General features: G+C 47.5%; 1 protein-coding gene across 1 annotated transcript in view; it reads left to right on the top strand.

The window, feature by feature from the left end:
- The window catches only part of LOC141128787 (amine oxidase [flavin-containing] A-like), a 160,332-nt gene that overhangs the window by 66,561 nt on the left and 75,781 nt on the right, over nucleotides 1-17,990 (top strand). The window lies entirely within an intron of this gene.

Raw genomic sequence — 17,990 nt, 5'->3', positions numbered from 1 at the left:
ACTCGGGGCTATCGCATTGCCGACAATACACATAGAAGTTCATTGATAAAAACGGCATGGGAATTCCCCACAGGGGAACCCCGAACCAAAATTAAAAAAAAAAAATAACGTGGGGGTCCCCCTAAATTCCATACCAGGCCCTTCAGGTCTGGTATGGATATTAAGGGGAACCCCGGCCAAAATTTAAAAAAAAAATTACGTGGGGTTCCCCCTAAATTCCATACCAGATCCAAGGTCTGGTATAGATTTTAAGGGGGACTCCGCGCCAAAAAAAAAAAACGGCATGGGGTCCCCCCAAAAATCCATACCAGACCCTTATCCGAGCACACAATCTGGCAGGCCACAGGAAAAGAAGGGGGGACGAGAGTGCGGCCCCCCCCTCCTGAACCGTACCAGGCCACATGCCCTCAACATTGGGAGGGTGCTTTGGGGTAGCCCCCCCAAAACACCTTGTCCCCATGTTGATGAGGACAAGGGCCTCATCCCCACAACCCTGGCCGGTGGTTGTGGGGGTCTGCGGGTGGGGGGCTTATCGGAATCTGGAAGCCCCCTTCAACAAGGGGACCCCCAGATCCTGCCCCCCCCCTGTGTGAAATGGTAAGGGGGTACTTACCCCTACCATTTCACTAAAAAACTGTCAAAAATGTTAAAAATGACAAGAGACAGTTTTTGACAATTCCTTTATTTAAATGCTTCTTCTTTCTTCTATCTTCCTTCATCTTCTTCTTCTGGTTCTTCTGGCTCTTCTGGTTCTTCCTCTGGCGTTCTTGTCCAGCATCTCCTCCGCGGTTCTTATATCTTCTTCTCCTCGGGCCGCTCCGCACCCATGGCATGGGGGGAGGCTCCCGCTCTTCTCTTCATCTTCTTCATCTTCTTCTCTTCTTCTTTCTGCTCTTCTTCTCTTCTTCATTTTCTTCTCCGGGCCGCTCCGCACCCATGCTGGCATGGAGGGAGGCTCCCGCTGTGTGACGGTGTCTCCTCGTCTGACGGTTCTTAAATAACGGGGGGCGGGGCCACGCGGTGATCCCGCCCCCTCTGACGCACGGTGACTTGACGGGACTTCCCTGTGATGTCACGGGGAATGCCACAGGGAAGTTCCGTCATGTCCTGTGCGTCAGAGGGGGGTGGGGTCACTGGGTGGCCCCGCCCCCCGTTATTTAAGAACCCTCAGACGAGGAGACGCCGTCACACAGCGGGAGCCTCCCTCCATGCCAGCATGGGTGCGGAGCGGCCCGGAGAAGAAAATGAAGAAGAGAAGAAGAGAAGAAGAGAAGAAGAAAGAAGAGAAGAAGATGAAGAGAAGAGCGGGAGCCTCCCCCCATGCCATGGGTGCGGAGCGGCCCAAGGAGAAGAAGATAGAAGACACCGCGGAGGAGATGCTGGACGAGAACGCCGGAGGAAGAACCAGAAGAAGAAGAAGATGAAGGAAGATAGAAGAAAGAAGAAGCATTTAAATAAAGGAATTGTCAAAAACTGCCTCTTGTCATTTTTAACATTTTTGACAGTTTTTTTGTGAAATGGTAAGGGTAAGTACCCCCTTACCATTTCACACAGGGGGGGGCCGGGATCTGGGGGTCCCCTTGTTAAAGGGGGCTTCCAGATTCCGATAAGCCCCCCCGCAGACCCCCACAACCACCGGCCAGGGTTGTGGGGATGAGGCCCTTGTCCTCATCAACATGGGGACAAAGTGTTTTGGGGGGCTACCCCAAAGCACCCTCCCAATGTTGAGGGCATGTGGCCTGGTACGGTTCAGGAGGGGGGGCCGCACTCTCATCCCCCCCTCTTTTCCTGCGGCCTGCCAGGTTGCGTGCTCGGATAAGGGTCTGGTATGGATTTTTGGGGGGACCCCACGCCGTTTTTTTTTTTTTTTTTTTGGCGCGGGGTTCCCCTTAAAATCCTTACCAGACCCTTCAGGTCTGGTATGAAATTTAGGGGGAACCCCACGTCATTTTTTTTTTAAATTTTGGCCGGGGTTCCCCTTAATATCCATACCAGACCTGAAGGGCCTGGTATGGAATTTAGGGGGACTCCCACGTCATTTTATTTTTTTTTGGTTCGAGGTTCCCCTGTGGGGAATTCCCATGCTGTTTTTATCAATGAACTTCTATGTGTATTGTGGGCAATGCAATAGCCGCGAGTAGTTTTAAATGGGTTTTTTCCTTTGAAATGTAATTTTGCTGTCAGACTGTTCTAAACACGGGAAACATGCGCCCCTTTACAGGCATACTATAGACACCCCCCAGCTATGAAATTTAAAGGGATATTACACTTTTATTGTTTGACTTTAAGCATTATTAAAATCACTGCTCCTGAAAAAACGGCCGTTTTTAAAACTTTTTTTGCATTGATCCATGTTCCCTGGGGCAGGACCCAGGTCCCCAAACACTTTTTATGACAATAACTTGCATATAAGCCTTTAAAATTAGCACTTTTGATTATTCATGTTCGTGTCCCGTAGACTTTAACGGTGTTCGCTTGTTCGAACGAACTCTTTTCCTGTTCGCATGTTCTGGTACGAACCGAACAGGGGGGTGTTTGGCTCATCCCTATTCATGATGCAGAAGGACTGCCTATAATCCAGAGCATCAGGGAGAGGAGGAGAGCACCAGAGCAGGGGGACATTACATGAGTTTTTTTTTTTTCATGCAGAAGATGGGCTTCAAAGCTGAAATCCAGCCTTTCCTTGAGTCTTGCAGAGTTGGACAGGCTCCTCTCCTGTACTGAAAATGATTACTTTGATTTAACTCCAAATTGTGAGATTCTCAGAGTGTGCATTGGAAGCTGCAGCAAGTCAGACAAAGCCTGCCCCATTTCCTGGTTGAAGGATGTCCAGCATCATCTAGCCCTTTCCACTCCAACTTAAAAGTTTTTGGCCTGCCCACATTCATTAGAGTTCTTTCCATCAAGACGGCTCAACATCACATACAGGTTTTAACTAGGGTAGTCTGCATCCAAATGCAGCCTGCCTAGAAATGTCTACTCCTCCACACTGACATCCAGCCTTCACTGCACTGGTATTTACATAACTACTCCTGAGTCAGTCTAATGCTGGCATAAGGGCTAAGAGCTCTTAAAAGGAGTACTGAGGTGGAGTGCCTATGATACCTTTGAGAATTTATGTATAGCACACTGGCCTCTCGCACCAGCCATGATCTTTCAACATTGTATAAGGTATGTAATAAAAACCAGTTTTATTTTAAAATGTCATTAGCATTTTGTTGAGGAAGAGGGAGGAGAAACCAAGAAAGGCAAAATGATATGCAGATTAAACTTTGGCTTTTAGTTGTATAGAAATGATATAAATAAAAAATATGAGTTTGATTTACTAAAGGCAAAAAGACTGTCCACTTTGCAAGTGTAGTTGCACTCTACCAAGGGCATTTACCCCAGAGCTTTGTAAATGAGGCGAAGCATCACTTTGCATAAAATACCCAATCACATGCAAGGAAATTATAAAACACCTTTTTTGCTTGCATATGATTGGATGATGGAACTCGGCAGAGCTTCCCCTTATTTATTTTTTTTAAAGATATTTTTATTGCATTTTCTGAACATACAAACAAACACACCAATAAAAAAACAACAAAATCCAAACATAAAGTACAGAATGCTCCTATGTCAGCCTAGAACAGAAGGAGGTTGTGCATCATATATATATTATGTTAGTTAGAGCGAATAACATCTAGCTTAACATCAGACTCTATAGACGAGTAGCACAGTCATGAACAGTTCTATCGTGGTAGAATTCATTTGTGGTATGAGGCAAACCTTAAGTAATTTCCCATTATGGCAGTGTAGGGGAGAGATTCAGTGGGCTAGCCAGCCATCTGTCCCAGATTTTGTGGAATGTTTTTTTCCTCTTTCAGAGATCAAAGGTGAGCTTATATAGTGGTAGTGATTCATTAACCAGTTTTAACCAGAGACCTCTAGTTGGGGTCGCAGCACCCTTCCAGGTCAATAAAATGGCCTTCTTCGTGTAGAAATAGAGGATGGAAAGCAGCCTTTTGGCCTGGGAGGGAACAGCAAGGTCACCAAAGATGCCCAGGAGACAGTTCTTGGGATTAAGTATATTGGGGAGACCCAGTGCTGAGGAGATAAAGGAGCCTATGTTCACCCAGAAGTTTTGTATTATGGGACAGGTCCAGAAGCAGTGGAGGAAGTCAGCTGCGTGGCCACATCATCTAAAGCATTCAGTCAAGGGGGATATGCCCATTTTGTTCATTTTAACTGGAGTAAGGTGTGATTGGTAAAACATCTTAAGTTGGATTATCCTGTCTCTGGAAGAGATAACAGAGGTCTTAAAGGTATCACAGAATTCAGACCAGTTTTCTTCTGTGATAGGTATATTTAAGGAGTCCCATTTCCGTTGTGCTGCCCTGAACCTAGGATTGAAGTTTGTCACTAGGGCTGAGTAATAGGTAGAAATAAGCTTTGTTTGGTCTGGAGATCTTAGGAGTTTTTCCAGGTCAGGGGTCTTAAGGGGACTGTCTAGGGAACTAAACTGTGCTAGCACAGCATGTCTAAGTTGGTAGTAAGAAAATATGTAGGTACGTGGCAGATCAAAGTCTTATCTCATCTGGGAGAAGGATTTGAAATCCTGAGGTGTGTATATATGACATAAGTATTTAATGCCCTTGGACGTCCATCTTTTTGGGTCGGGTAAGGAGTTTAGTTCCTTAAGCGTATGATTAAACCATAGTGGACTGTTGGGAGAGGCCAACCAAGAGTCAGAGGCACACTTGTCCGTCACTGTTTTAAACAAAGAGAGAGAGGTACGTATGATAGACATCCCAGGTCCTGGTGGTGTGCATCTGCGATATTTTATGTTATGTAGTGTTTCAAACGAGGAAACTATGGCTCCTTCAGTAGTTGTACATGCGTTATTCGAGTCAGGGTATAACCAGTCATTGATATTAACTAGTTGAGATGCCTGGTAGTAGAGGTAGAAGTCAGGGAAAGCTAACCCTGCCAGATGGGACGGGAGACAAAGTGTAACCAGTGTAACTCTAGGGGGTTGTCCTTTCCAAAGGAAGTGATACAGATACAGTCAATGCTCTTGAAAATGGATTTAGGGATTTTGCAAGGGGAGTTAGCCATGATATACAGCAGTTTAGGCAGATATATCATTTTAAGGACATTGGCCCGTCCCATAAGGTCTAGGGGCAAGTCCTTCCACTGTTTGGTCTGGGTCTGCAATTGGAGTAGTAAGGGGCCTAAGTTATTGGTTATGTAGAGGGATAGCGGCATTTGAATCATAACTCCTAAATACCTGAAAGAGGTGGCTATTTGCAGTCTACAGTTCGATTGGATTTCCGAAGTAAGAGCTTGATCTAGGGGAAAGAGAATTGACTTGTCCCAATTCACTCGGAATCCGGAGAAGTCGCCAAATGTATTAATGACAGTTAATAGATTGGTAAGGGAGTTATGAGGGTCTGCTAGGTAGACTAGTGTATCGTCTGCATAAAGAGATATCCGTTTCTCTATGTCGTTTATGGGAAGACCTCTAATGAGTGGAGAGTTACGGATCCGAATAGCAAGGGGTTCCATGGCCAGGGCGAACAGGAAGAGAAATAAAGGACAGCCCTGCCTGGTGCCTCTGGTGATAGGGAAAGTCTCAGTAACCCGAGAATGAATTTGTATACAGGCCAGTGGCAGAGTATAGAGGAGCCATATCTAGGCTATCAGTCGTGAGCCGAATCCGTATAGCTGTAGCATTTGAAACAGATATGGCCATTCTACACTGTCAAAAGCCTTGCAGGTGTCCAAGGACACGATAACCCGGGTGGGTGGACAGTCATGTGGGTAGGTCAGGTTGTGAAATAATCTGCAGATGTTCATTCCAGTTGAGCGACCTGGTATAAAGCCCCTTGATCACTCCCTACCAACTTCGTAACCACCTTGTTCAGACGGTTGGCCAGCACTTTAGCCAGAATTTTGACATCTACGTTGATAAGAGATATCGGCCAATAGGAGTCGCATTTAAGAGGATCTTTTCGGAGTTTAAGTATTAAAACAATTAAAGCCTCATTGAGGGAGGGAGTACTCCTTCTTTCAGGGCTTCATTATATGTATTAAGTAGGATAGAGCTAAGGAGGTGTTGAAAGTGCATATACCATTCAGCTGGAAAAGCTTCCAAGCCTGGTGCCTTACGAGATGGCAGTTGTGATATCGCAAGGAAGAGCTCCTCCACAGAGAGAGATTCATCTAATTCCTTGCAGTCTTGGTCCGTCTGTTGGGAGAGTGATATTTGGGTTAGATAGTCGTCAAGTTGTGTCTCCGAGTATTGAGCTCTAGAAGTATAGAGATCATGGTAAAAGTTTAGAAAGGCATTTATATCCTGAGGTACATCACTGATTTGGTCCCCAGAGACCAGTATCCTGGGGATTGAGACAGGGGGGCGGTCAGGTCTGGTGAAATATGCGAGTAGGCGACCCGCTTTATTACCATTTTCAAATGTCTTCTGGGTGCCATAGAGCATACACTTTTTAGTTAGGTCTAGCAGGCAGAGTTCATACTCCCTGCAGCTTTGCAGCCATGGGGTTGACGTAGCCGCACCGGGGTTTTGGGCGTAGGCTGCCTCTGCCACTAATAATGCATTTTCTAGTTCCTCGGTATGTTGTTGGGCATTTTTGCATAGGATACCAGTGATAGACATGAAGGTTCCCCTTAACATGGCCTTGGAGGCTTCCCAGGCTGTAGTGGGTCTAGTGGAACCCTGGTTCCCCCGTCAGTAGTCGGTGATGCTCTTCTGGCATTCACTCTGTACGATCTCATCCTCCAGCCAGTGAGAGTTCAATCTCCAAACCTGAGGGCCTGCTCTCAGCAGGAAGAGGAGATCGACAGACATAGGGGCATGATCAGAGATTCCTCAAGATAAATACGAAACTGATTGAACAAGAGGGAGCACCTCTGCCAGGGCGAATGGCAGGTCTATGCGAGACATAGTATGGAAGGAGTCAGAGTGACAGGAAAACTGTCGGTCATCTGGATGCTTCCTTTGCCACAGCTCAGTGAGGTCATATAACTGAGTCCAATTAACAAATGAGGGGTAGGGTCTGCCCCCTCCCCACAAGCGGTCCACAGTAGGGTCAAGTACAGCGTTAAAGTCGCCTATAAACAATAGGGGACCATGGGATCTGGACAATATTAAGAGGAACATCTGGGAAAGAATATCTGGAGAGAACAGAGGAGGAACGTATACGTTCACCAGTGTAAAAACTATGGAGACTATACAAAGGGTAATTATAATAAAACGTCCTGCAGGGTCCATTTTTACTAGCAGAATTTCTGCTGGGAGGGACTTCGCCAGCAATATTGAAACCCCCTGGGAATAGTTAGTGTAGGTGGCATGGTATTGGGTGGCTAACCAGGGACGTTTAAGAGTCTGTAACAAAATATCAGTAAGGTGGGTCTCTTGAAGGCAAATTATATGAGGCTTATGTTTTTTTAATTAAGAAAACACTAAGGACCGTTTGTGAGGTGAGTTCAGACCCCTGACATTCCAGGAAATTAGTTTTAACACATCAGCCACAGAGAGTCTTATTTAGTATAGTAGAATGAGGAGAGTCATCAAGCTTTACAGCATACCACATATAACATAGTTTACAGTATCGCCTATAGTAAGGATGCAATAGTAGCAGAGAAAAGGTGCCCATAGGAGCATATAAAACAACAAAAAACCTGAGAGTCCAGTCAGTCTCAGCACCCCTGGCTTGAGATGAGACTGGTGTGATGAAACCCCCCCCCCTTCCCACCCCCCACCCTGCTCTACTAACCCAAACACAGAGAGCATTGGTTCCCTGAACAAAAAAGAAGAATCCCCCTCAGCAACAGTCATGAGAGGAAATAGGAAGCCCTGTGGCCTCGCCACCTACTGGTATGTGGGAGGTAGCAATTCCATGGAGGCTTTCAAGGAAAGTGCAGGTGTCCATCTTGCAGTAATTAGGATATTTCTGTAACATAAGGCACAAATAGTAACGGACGTGTTAGGCACAACAGGTGTAATCTGTAAGTAGATCAAGGGATATATTGCTGGTGGAGATGATCGTCAGACCTGGTTAAGGTGCAAGGTAACTCAAAGAAAAGGGGCAATGCAAGTACCAATTCTTGAGGAACCCTATCTACATGGCAATAGTGAGTAGGCAAGGATGGAGTTCTCAAGTATTCGTGTCAGCAGGCATCAAACAGGATAAATGCAGAGGCATAGAAAACCACGGAGTCTGAGGCTAGTGGCATCAGTTGCGGTGTTGCCTGGGTTGCTTTCCAAAGTGAGTATCCAGCCAGGCCATAGCTTCTTTAGGATAGGAGCAGAAGTGAGCTTTGCCTACATAGATGATCCGCAGCTTAGCAGGGAATAGCATCACATAGAAGAGGCCTTCATTGCGGAGACGGTCTTTTACCGCCGCATAGGATATGCACTGACGTTGCACTTCTGCTGAGAAATCGGGGTATATGGAGATGGAATTGCCGTTGAACTTAAGCTGACCTTTTTTTCTGGCAAGATGCAGGATAGCAACTTTGTCACGGAAGTTGAGAATTTTCGCAATCAGAGATCTTGGGGGGGCCCTGGTTGTGGGGGGCCCGGGGGGTACGGTGCGCACGCTCAATTTCAAATGCATGCGAGAGCTCCTCTGACCCAAAAACATCACGCAGCCATTTGTGGAGGAATCTTTCAGGGCGGGAACCCTCCGATCGCTCCGGGAACCCCACAAATCTGAGATTGTTCCTCTGGGAATGATTTTCCAAATCGTCCAATTTAGCTCTGAGGGTAACTAGCTCATCTGTGGCCGTGAGCACAGTCGCAGTTAAAGGATGCACAGTATCTTCCAGAGAGCTGACACATTCCTCCACCTCCCCTGTCCTGTCCCTCAGGTTCTGCACATCTTGCTTCAGTAAGGAGAAATCTATATGGATTCTCTCCATTTGTACAGTGAGAGAAGCTTTGCAGTCTTTTATGGCCAGCATGATATTTGCCAATGTGGGTTTATCTATGGAAGGGCTTGGGGAGGTGGGGTCCGCTGAGCAGGCAGGGGAGACTAGGGGTGCTAGGTGAGCAGCCTGGGTGCGAAAGGCTGCAGGTATAAAGTCATTCACCCCTTGTGCAGAGATCTGTGTTGAGGATAGAGCTGGCTGCAGCACGGCCTCGTGCGTGGCTGAAGGATCGGCGCCATCTTGCCATCTGAACTGGGCTAGTTGCTCCGCTGTGGATTGGGGCGCGGGTGGCCCGCATTTGTTTACCATCATGCCTGGAACAGGTGCCCGCCGTCTTTAGGAAGGGTTCAGTGCCACTTGTAAGGAGATTGGACCCACAATGCCTGTAGGATGGATGTTTAGAGCCGGAGCTGTGGATCTAAGCAGCCACTCTTATGAAACTCGAGCCACGCCCCAGCGCTTCCCCTCATTTGCTAAGCTCTGGAGCAAAATACAACTGCACTTGCAAAGTGCAGAGTCTATTTGCCTTTAGTAAATCAACTGAATTTAACTGACCCAAAAAATGTAGCTTTCCTTTATCCTTTTAGGATCAATGGCAGTAGATCTTTCTTTTCCATAGAATGAACTTTCTTGTGCACACTGGCCTTGGGTTTTTTGAGATTGTGCCTAGACCCAATCAGGATGGCTCTCAGTGACAGAGCATTCTAATTAACCAGTAATTGTATTTTATTAGAAAAATTGATTAAAAACATTAATAGTATTAACCCAAACTAATGGGTGAGCATACCCACCCCCTGTATACAGGTAGGGAGCCTCCAAAGTATTGACACTGGCACTTGTGCAAAAAAGCAAAGTCACCAAGAACCGATATTAAAGCGGGGGGGCTATGTCTGTAGAGGGGTGTGTAGCCTCACACTAGGTGGACGGTGCTGTGCACAACATGTTTCGCATTGACAATTAGTGCTTCTTCGGGAGCGCAGAGGGTTAATTACAATATTAGATCCTGTTTGGGAATAAACATAGACAGAGTTCAAAATGACAATTTAAACAGATATACTAACATACTATATACTAGTGAATAGACCTAGGTACTTACAAGCAACATATGTGGACCACAAGGAGCGAGGAACAGAGCCAGTGAAAGGTATGACCCCCCCATATATAGGCAGATAGGGGGATACACCTAAGTGGGTAGCATATAAAATATAGTATTACTTGACATATACAGATGCACATATCTCCTTAAAATATATGCACAAAGTCCATAGTTCAATATAACACTTACGATAAGAGGTTATTTTATATGGATATCCAAAGTGTGTTGGAAAACTGTGGCTACGTCTCCCCATAGTGCAAGATATAACAATTGGGTTGTCCAAGGGGAATGCATCTGCTGTATGTGTCTCTGATTATATGCAGCCTCAATCTCACATGCGGTATCATGGCTTGTTCCCAATGCGATTGGGACAAATACACCAGTATAGCCTTACCCTTGGGCCTCCTGGAGTGCATAAATAGAGAATATACAGGCATGTATTCTAGGTTGTAGAAAAAACCCCAAACGAGAGAACAGAGAGACACTAAGTTGCACTAAGCCGTGCAAAACTTACCATTTCCTCTGTGTATAGGCAACTCTGCTCCTCATCTATTGACTGCTACCTCACAACTGGAGATGACCAGCGGGTGTAGACAAGACCCCGCTAGATCATCTCTCCCTATATAGTGCATCCTGACCGTCCTGCCGTTTGCGTGCAATCCAGTGAAACTATGCAAACTCCAGAGCCAAGGAGAGAGGAGCTCCCCCTAGTGGCATCCAGGGGCGCCACGTTCGCACACCATAGCAGGACATGGCTGGATCCAGCCCCGCTGGCAGACAAGGACAGCGCCCTTAGCCGCATATCTGCAGCCCACCCCCCGAACACAGAAGGTGAGGGGGAGAATACAGGGGAACCCATGGGGCCACTGATTAAGCACAAAGCCCCTCTATGGTCCACACTTGGTGCCAAGAAAAACAAAACAAAAAACAAAACGTAAAAAGAAGTTTAATTATTTTACATACAAGTTGAATACATTGGAAACAAAAACTAAAATAATAAATAGCTAACACATGGAAGAAAACACTGGATCAATAAAGTAAGGGTTTGTAGGAACAGATTTCATTCAAGCCAGGGGGCTGGGTAGCACTGAGTCTCTCTATCCAGGGTGTTTCTCTCTGGAGAATCTTTTTGTCCCAATCCCCCCTTCTTGGATCTTTGGGGAACTTTTCAAGGGTTATAAATGGCACCAGTGAAGTATCAAAGCCATGATACAGGTTAAGATGTCTACTGACAGGTGAAATCATTTTGCACTAGATAAATAATACATGTGGTCATTGATTCTTTTTCTGAAGGGTCTAATGGTTTTTCCCACATAGAAAGCTCCACATACACAGGTTATCAAATAAACGATACCTGGTGTGTTGCAATCTACATGGAATCGGGGTGTGAAAACCTGACCATTAGGAAGCACAAATTCTGTGCCTTGATGTATCCATGGGCACATGTTACATCTACCACAGGTGGCAATGCCCCAAAATGCACATGGATGGTCACTATTGGGTATATAGTGACTGGATGTTAATTGGTCTCGAACAGATGGTGCTCTACGTAAAACTATATCAGGATAGTTTTTGATGTATTTAGAGATATATGGGTAATTTAAAACTATATACCAATGTCTTCCAAGGATATTACGTAATTCTTGTTGTTGTGAAAACCGGGTAATGAACCTCACTGGGGGAGGGCCTTTGTTGTCATTTCTGGGTTTGTACAGCAAGACATTTCTGTCCTAGAGCAACGCTTCGAAGTAGTGACTTGCTGTATCCCCTGAGTAGCAAATGAGACTGAAGTTGTGCCACCTGCTTTTTGAAGTCCTCCAATAGTGTGGATTTAGTTTCAAACACAAATATTGTGCATATGGTATACTATGTATTAGAGTGGGTGGGCACTGTTAGCATGAAGCAAGGTATTACCTGCTGACTTATTTTGATGAAGTTCAGTGGCCAAACACTGATCAGGGTCCACAAATATCTCAAGGTCCAGAAACGTGATCTTGTAACGGTCGTAAGATAAAGTAAATTTCAGAGTGAAGTTGTTTATATTAATGAGATCAACAAATCTGTGTAGCTCCTCTGCTGTACCTGTCCACAAAAAGAAAATATCGTCTATAAAGCTATACCAACATAGAGCCCGGTTCATAAATTCTTCCAGGGCATCTGTACCCCCAGGTACAGATTAGCTTTTGCCGGGGCACAATCAGTGCCCATGGCCACTCCCTGTACCTGGAGGTAGTGGGAGCCCATGAAAGTGAACCAGTTGTGGGTTAATATGTGGTACAACAACCGCAAAAGAAACTCGAACTTCCATTGAGTGTGTGGCTGTTCCATCAAAAAAGTGCAAATGGTCTGAACTCCCTTATCATGTGGGATACTCGAGTAGAGTGCTTCCACATCTAATGTTACTAGTTGAGCTCCCTGGGGTACACTACTGCCTTCAATATGTTTTAAGTTGTCCAAGGTGTCCCTAATATACGATGGTAAGCTAGTGACATGTGGCATCAGAAAAAAGTCAACAAATTTACTGGCGCTCTCGCATAGGGCACCTATCCCAGAGACAATGGGCCTCCCCAGTGGGTCTAGTAAATTTTTATGTACAAAAAGTTGCATCATGCGGAAACTGAACATTGAGATATTTGTAGACATCCTGATCAATGAGACCCTCCATGAAGGCAGTGCCAATAGGTTCCTTATATTGGCTTGTGTATTTCAATGTATGTGTCAGGAAAGGTCTCCTCCGCTGGTAATATCAATATCATTTGGCGTGCAGTACTGAGGTTCACCAGCAGGTGTCTCCTGGCAGTTTGGAGCTGTCAGAAGAGCTTTTTCCTGCTGGTATTCTGTCACCTTTGGGCCGCAGTACTGGCATCCACCAGCGGAGGAATCCTGGCAGTGTGGAGCAGGTATTCCCTTCTGCAGACAGGTGTCACCTGACCTTAATTAGCAGCTGCAGTATAAATACCCAGCAAGTGCACACTCATGTTGCCCTGGTATTGTCCTTGAGCCCTGACCTGCAGCCTGTTACTCTGATCCTGAAACCTGAAACCTGATTCCTGAACCTGAAACCTGATTCCTGAACCTGAAACCTGATTCCTGAAACCTGTCTGTTACCTGAACCCTGGACCCTGGACCCTGGCCTTGTACCTGACCCGTCCCTCCTGTGATCCATCCATCCTCTCTTGTCCTGTTTGTTTCCCTTCCCAGCTACTGATCTCCTGTTTATGACCCTGGCCTGGCTTGACTACGATTCTGGTACTCCCTTTTGCTATATATGCTGGTTGGTTTATTAACACTGTTTGGTATTTTGGTTTGTTCACTCCGTATTGGTGGTGTGTTCACATGTATATGCATTTACCTTAATAAACTTACTTTCACCTATTTATGTCTGGTTCACTCTGTCGCAGTCACACAGTTCTGGTCACATCTGGTTTATGACAGAATACCAGGGCCATTCCTGACCGGAAGTGGCTGCACAGGGGAACCATTTTTGACTCAGTTTGGTTGCAAACATGAATGCCGATGAGGTTATTTATTTTTCTCTGCTGGCATCTGAAAGTGGCGATTATTGCCGCCAGGCTTTGAAAGGATGGTCTAGTGACCAGTTGTTTGCAACTATATGTTTGGCTCACTCCCTGGTCGATCAGGGTTATATATTGTTTGGGGAGGTGCAGTCTTTGATCAAGATCTCTACTGAGCTGGCCCTGCCCTGTATTCCAGAGGGCCATGATGATTTCACTTCTCCTTTTGATATGAATCAGGTTGTATCCCTAGTGTGGCTTTTTGAAGATGATCCCACCGATTTTTGTGAGCACTACTCCGCCTGTTCCCCACAGGTGATTGCTGAGTGCATTGTGTCTCCCAGTCTAGAAAGGGAGATTTAAAAGCACAGTTGTACAACCTATACTTTCAGCATGGTCTGACATGGTGCAATCAGCTCCAGCCAAACAAACCACCTCTGCCACCAAACACCAGCCTACCCAAATGTATGTTTCCCCATCACCCATGTCAACCTCATTTGCAGCTCAGTATACGCTGCTCCCAACCCAATACCCATATCTGGTCTCTACTACCTGTACCTATCCTGCATTCAACCACCTGCCTCTTCTCAGCTGCCTACAAACCCACAGGAACTTTCCCCAGCTACTGTTACCTCTTCTCTGCCATATCCCAATCCTCCTTTCCAGTCTGCTGCACCCCTCACCTACAGAGCTCCAGTGGCTAAACCAAAGAAAAAATGAAATTTTTTCCAACCAAGACGATCCTGCCAGTAACCCAACCTGCCTCCGCACCAGATAATCCTATCCAGTCTGACGTCTCAGTGCCTGCTATCCAGTCTGACGTCCCAGTGCTTGCAACCCAGTCTGATGTTCCAGTGCTTGCTACTCAGTCTGACGTCCCAGTGTTTGCTACCCAGTCTAACGTCCCAGTGCTTGCTACCCAGTCTGACATAAGAATGTACCAAATAATTCTGCGCTGCCCTAAAAACACAAATAAGCAGCTAACACGGCCAACAGGATATATGCCAATAGAAAAGAAACAAAATAAGTGTAGCGCTAAGAAAGTCTTAAATGTCCAACATAAAGACAAAATCATCCAAAAGTTCTAAGTGCAGATGAAAGAAAGGTCCTCCATGTATATACAGCTCCTAGTGGTTAGTAGTCCACAGAAGTTATGTGCCTTCATATAGGGAGCGAATCAATAAGTGCATAACATCTGGAGTGAAGACAGACAAAGCACACCACCACCAACAATGAGGAGGCTTACCAGATCTAATGGACCCAAAGAGACATACGCCAAGTTGGGTCAAAACAGGCTTAGGTTGTAAATGGCTGTAGGTAATCCAGAGGGGTGATGGTCTTGGGATGAACCGCGGACTGGTGCGTCCCTCAAAGTGATGTTAAACACCAAATGGCGGCGGTGATAAATGGGGAGGAAGAAGGAAAGGCCACATAGTGTGAATCAATTCTTAGATGTGGTAATCACACAATTGCTATGTAGCGATTGTTTAATTTTCCGGGCTATAAAGCACCAATAATAACAATGTTCTCTTCTCTCTGTTTTGCAGGATGTTGGTTCAATTTCTTCTTCCATTCCTGACGCTCTCAGGAATGGTTCCAAACATGAAAGCCCCGGATGACTGGCTTTCAGACCTTGGGTGATATCATCACTTGCACATTTTTCCGGCTCCCTCCATGTGTCAGGCAGAGGCATCCAGTGTCAACTGTCCCAAGATCAGGAGATGGGGTCTCCTACAGGCTGTGAGTCACAGCTCATACATGGGAGATCTTCTCAGGACCTGACCTGTCATAGGAGAGAAGATCTCCCATGTGTGAGCTGTGGACTACTAACCACTAGGAGCCGTACATACAAGGAGGACCTTATTTTGTTTCTTACCCAGTCTGACATCCCAGTGCTTGCTATCCAGTCTGACATCCCAGTGCCTGTTATCCAGTCCGATGTCCTGATGTCCGCTTTCCAGCCTGAGGGGCCAGTGTTCCGGCCTGAGGGGCCAGTGTTCCAGCCGGAGGGGTCAGTGTTCCAGCCTGAGGTGCCAGTGTTCCAGCTGGAGGTGTTCCAGCCGGAGGTGCCAGTGTTCCAGCTGAAGGTGCCAGTGTTCCAGCCGGAGGTGCCAGTGTTCCAGCCTGAGGTGCCAGTGTTCTAGCAGGCTTAGGTTGTAAATGGTTGTAGGTAATCCAGAGGGGTGATGGTCTTGGGATGAACCGCGGACTGGTGCGTCCCTCAAAGTGATGTTAAACACCAAATGGCGGCGGTGATAAATGGGGAGGAAGAAGGAAAGGCCACATAGTGTGAATCAATTCTTAGATGTGGTAATCACACAATTGCTATGTAGCGATTGTTTAATTTTCCGGGCTATAAAGCACCAATAATAACAATGTTCTCTTCTCTCTGTTTTGCAGGATGTTGGTTCAATTTCTTCTTCCATTCCTGACGCTCTCAGGAATGGTTCCAAACATGAAAGCCCCGGATGACTGGCTTTCAGACCTTGGGTGATATCATCACTTGCACTTTTTTCCGGCTCCCTCCATGTGTCAGGCAGAGGCATCCAGTGTCAACTGTCCCAAGATCAGGAGATGGGGTCTCCTACAGGCTGTGAGTCACAGCTCATACATGGGAGATCTTCTCAGGACCTGACCTGTCATAGGAGAGAAGATCTCCCATGTGTGAGCTGTGGACTACTAACCACTAGGAGCCGTACATACAAGGAGGACCTTATTTTGTTTCTTACCCAGTCTGACATCCCAGTGCTTGCTATCCAGTCTGACATCCCAGTGCCTGTTATCCAGTCCGATGTCCTGATGTCCGCTTTCCAGCCTGAGGGGCCAGTGTTCAGGCCTGAGGGGCCAGTGTTCCAGCCGGAGGGGTCAGTGTTCCAGCCTGAGGTGCCAGTGTTCCAGCTGGAGGTGTTCCAGCCGGAGGTGCCAGTGTTCCAGCTGAAGGTGCCAGTGTTCCAGCCGGAGGTGCCAGTGTTCCAGCCTGAGGTGCCAGTGTTCTAGCCTGAGGTGCCAGTGTTCCAGCCGGTGGTGCCAGTGCCTACTTTCCAGCCTGATGTGCCCGCTCTCCAGCCTGATGTGCCACTGTCTGCTGCCCAGCCTGACGACCCAAAGCTTGCTGCCCAGCCTGACGACCCAAAGCTTGCTGCCCAGCCTGATGACCCAGAGCTTGCTGCCCAGCTTGATGTGCCCGTGCCTGCTGCCCAGCTTGAAGTGCCCGTGCCTGCTGCCCAGCTTGAAGTGCCCATGCCTGCTGCCCAGCCTGATGTGCCTGCTGTCCAGCCTGATGTGCCTGCTGCCCCGCTTGATGTGCCTGCTGCCCAGCTTGAAGTGCCCATGCCTGCTGCCCAGCTTGAAGTGCCCCTGCCTGCTGCCCAGCTTGAAGTGCCCCTGCCTGCTGCCCAGCTTGAAGTGCCCATGCCTGCTGCCCAGCCTGGTGTGTTCCTGTCCGCTGCCCAGCCTGGTGTGTTCCTGCCTGCTGCCTAGCCTGATGTGTTCCTACCTGGGGTGTTCCTGTCCGCTGCCCAGCCTGGTGTGTTCCTGTCCGCTGCCTAGCCTGGTGTGTTCCTGTCTGCTGCCCAGCCTAGTGTGTTCCTGTCCGCTGCCCAGCCTGGTGTGTTCCTGTCCGCTGCCCAGCCTGGTGTGTTCCTGTCCGCTGCCCAGCCTAGTGTGTTCCTGTCCGCTGCCCAGCCTGGTGTGTTCCTGTCCGCTGCCCAGCCTGATGTGTTCCTGTCTGCTGCCCAGCCTGGTGTGTTCCTGTCCGCTGCCCAGCCCGATGTGTTCCTGTCCACTGCCCAGCCTGGTGTATTCCTGTCTGCTGCCCAGCCTGGTGTGTTCCTGTCTGCTGCCTAGCCCAATGTGTTCCTGCCCACTGCCCAGCCTGATGTGTTCCTGTCCGCTATCCAGCCTGATGTGCCACTGCTTGCTGCCCAGCTTGAGGTGCCCGCTGCCCGGCTGGACACCATGGACTTTCCCCAGCAATGGCTAGTTGGAGCATCTGGAGGTTGCTCCTTTGAGGGGTGGTACTGTCAGGAAAGGTCTCCTCCGCTGGTAATATCGATCATTTGGCGTGCAGTACTGAGGTCCACCGGCAGGTGTCTCCTGGTAGTTTGGAGCTGTAAGAAGAGCTTTTTCCTGCTGGTATTCTGTCACCTTTGGGCCGCAGTACTGGCGTCCACCAGCGGAGGAATCCTGGCAGTGTGGAGCAGGTATTCCCCTCTGCAGACAGGTGTCATCTGACCTTAATTAGCAGCTGCAGTATAAATACCCGGCAAGTGCACACTCATGTTGCCCTGGTATTGTCCTTGAGCCCTGACCTGCAGCCTGTTACTCTGATCCTGAAACCTGAAACCTGATTCCTGAACCTGAAACCTGATTCCTGAACCTGAAACCTGATTCCTGGAACCTGTTGATCCTGTTTCCTGTCTGTTACCTGAACCCTGGACCCTGGCCTT

The sequence above is a fragment of the Aquarana catesbeiana genome, linkage group LG02, assembly GCF_042186555.1.
Source record: "Aquarana catesbeiana isolate 2022-GZ linkage group LG02, ASM4218655v1, whole genome shotgun sequence".
NCBI lineage: Eukaryota > Metazoa > Chordata > Amphibia > Anura > Ranidae > Aquarana > Aquarana catesbeiana.
The sequence above is the reverse complement of the archived record's forward strand: the minus strand, read 5'-3'. Positions and strand labels throughout refer to the sequence as shown.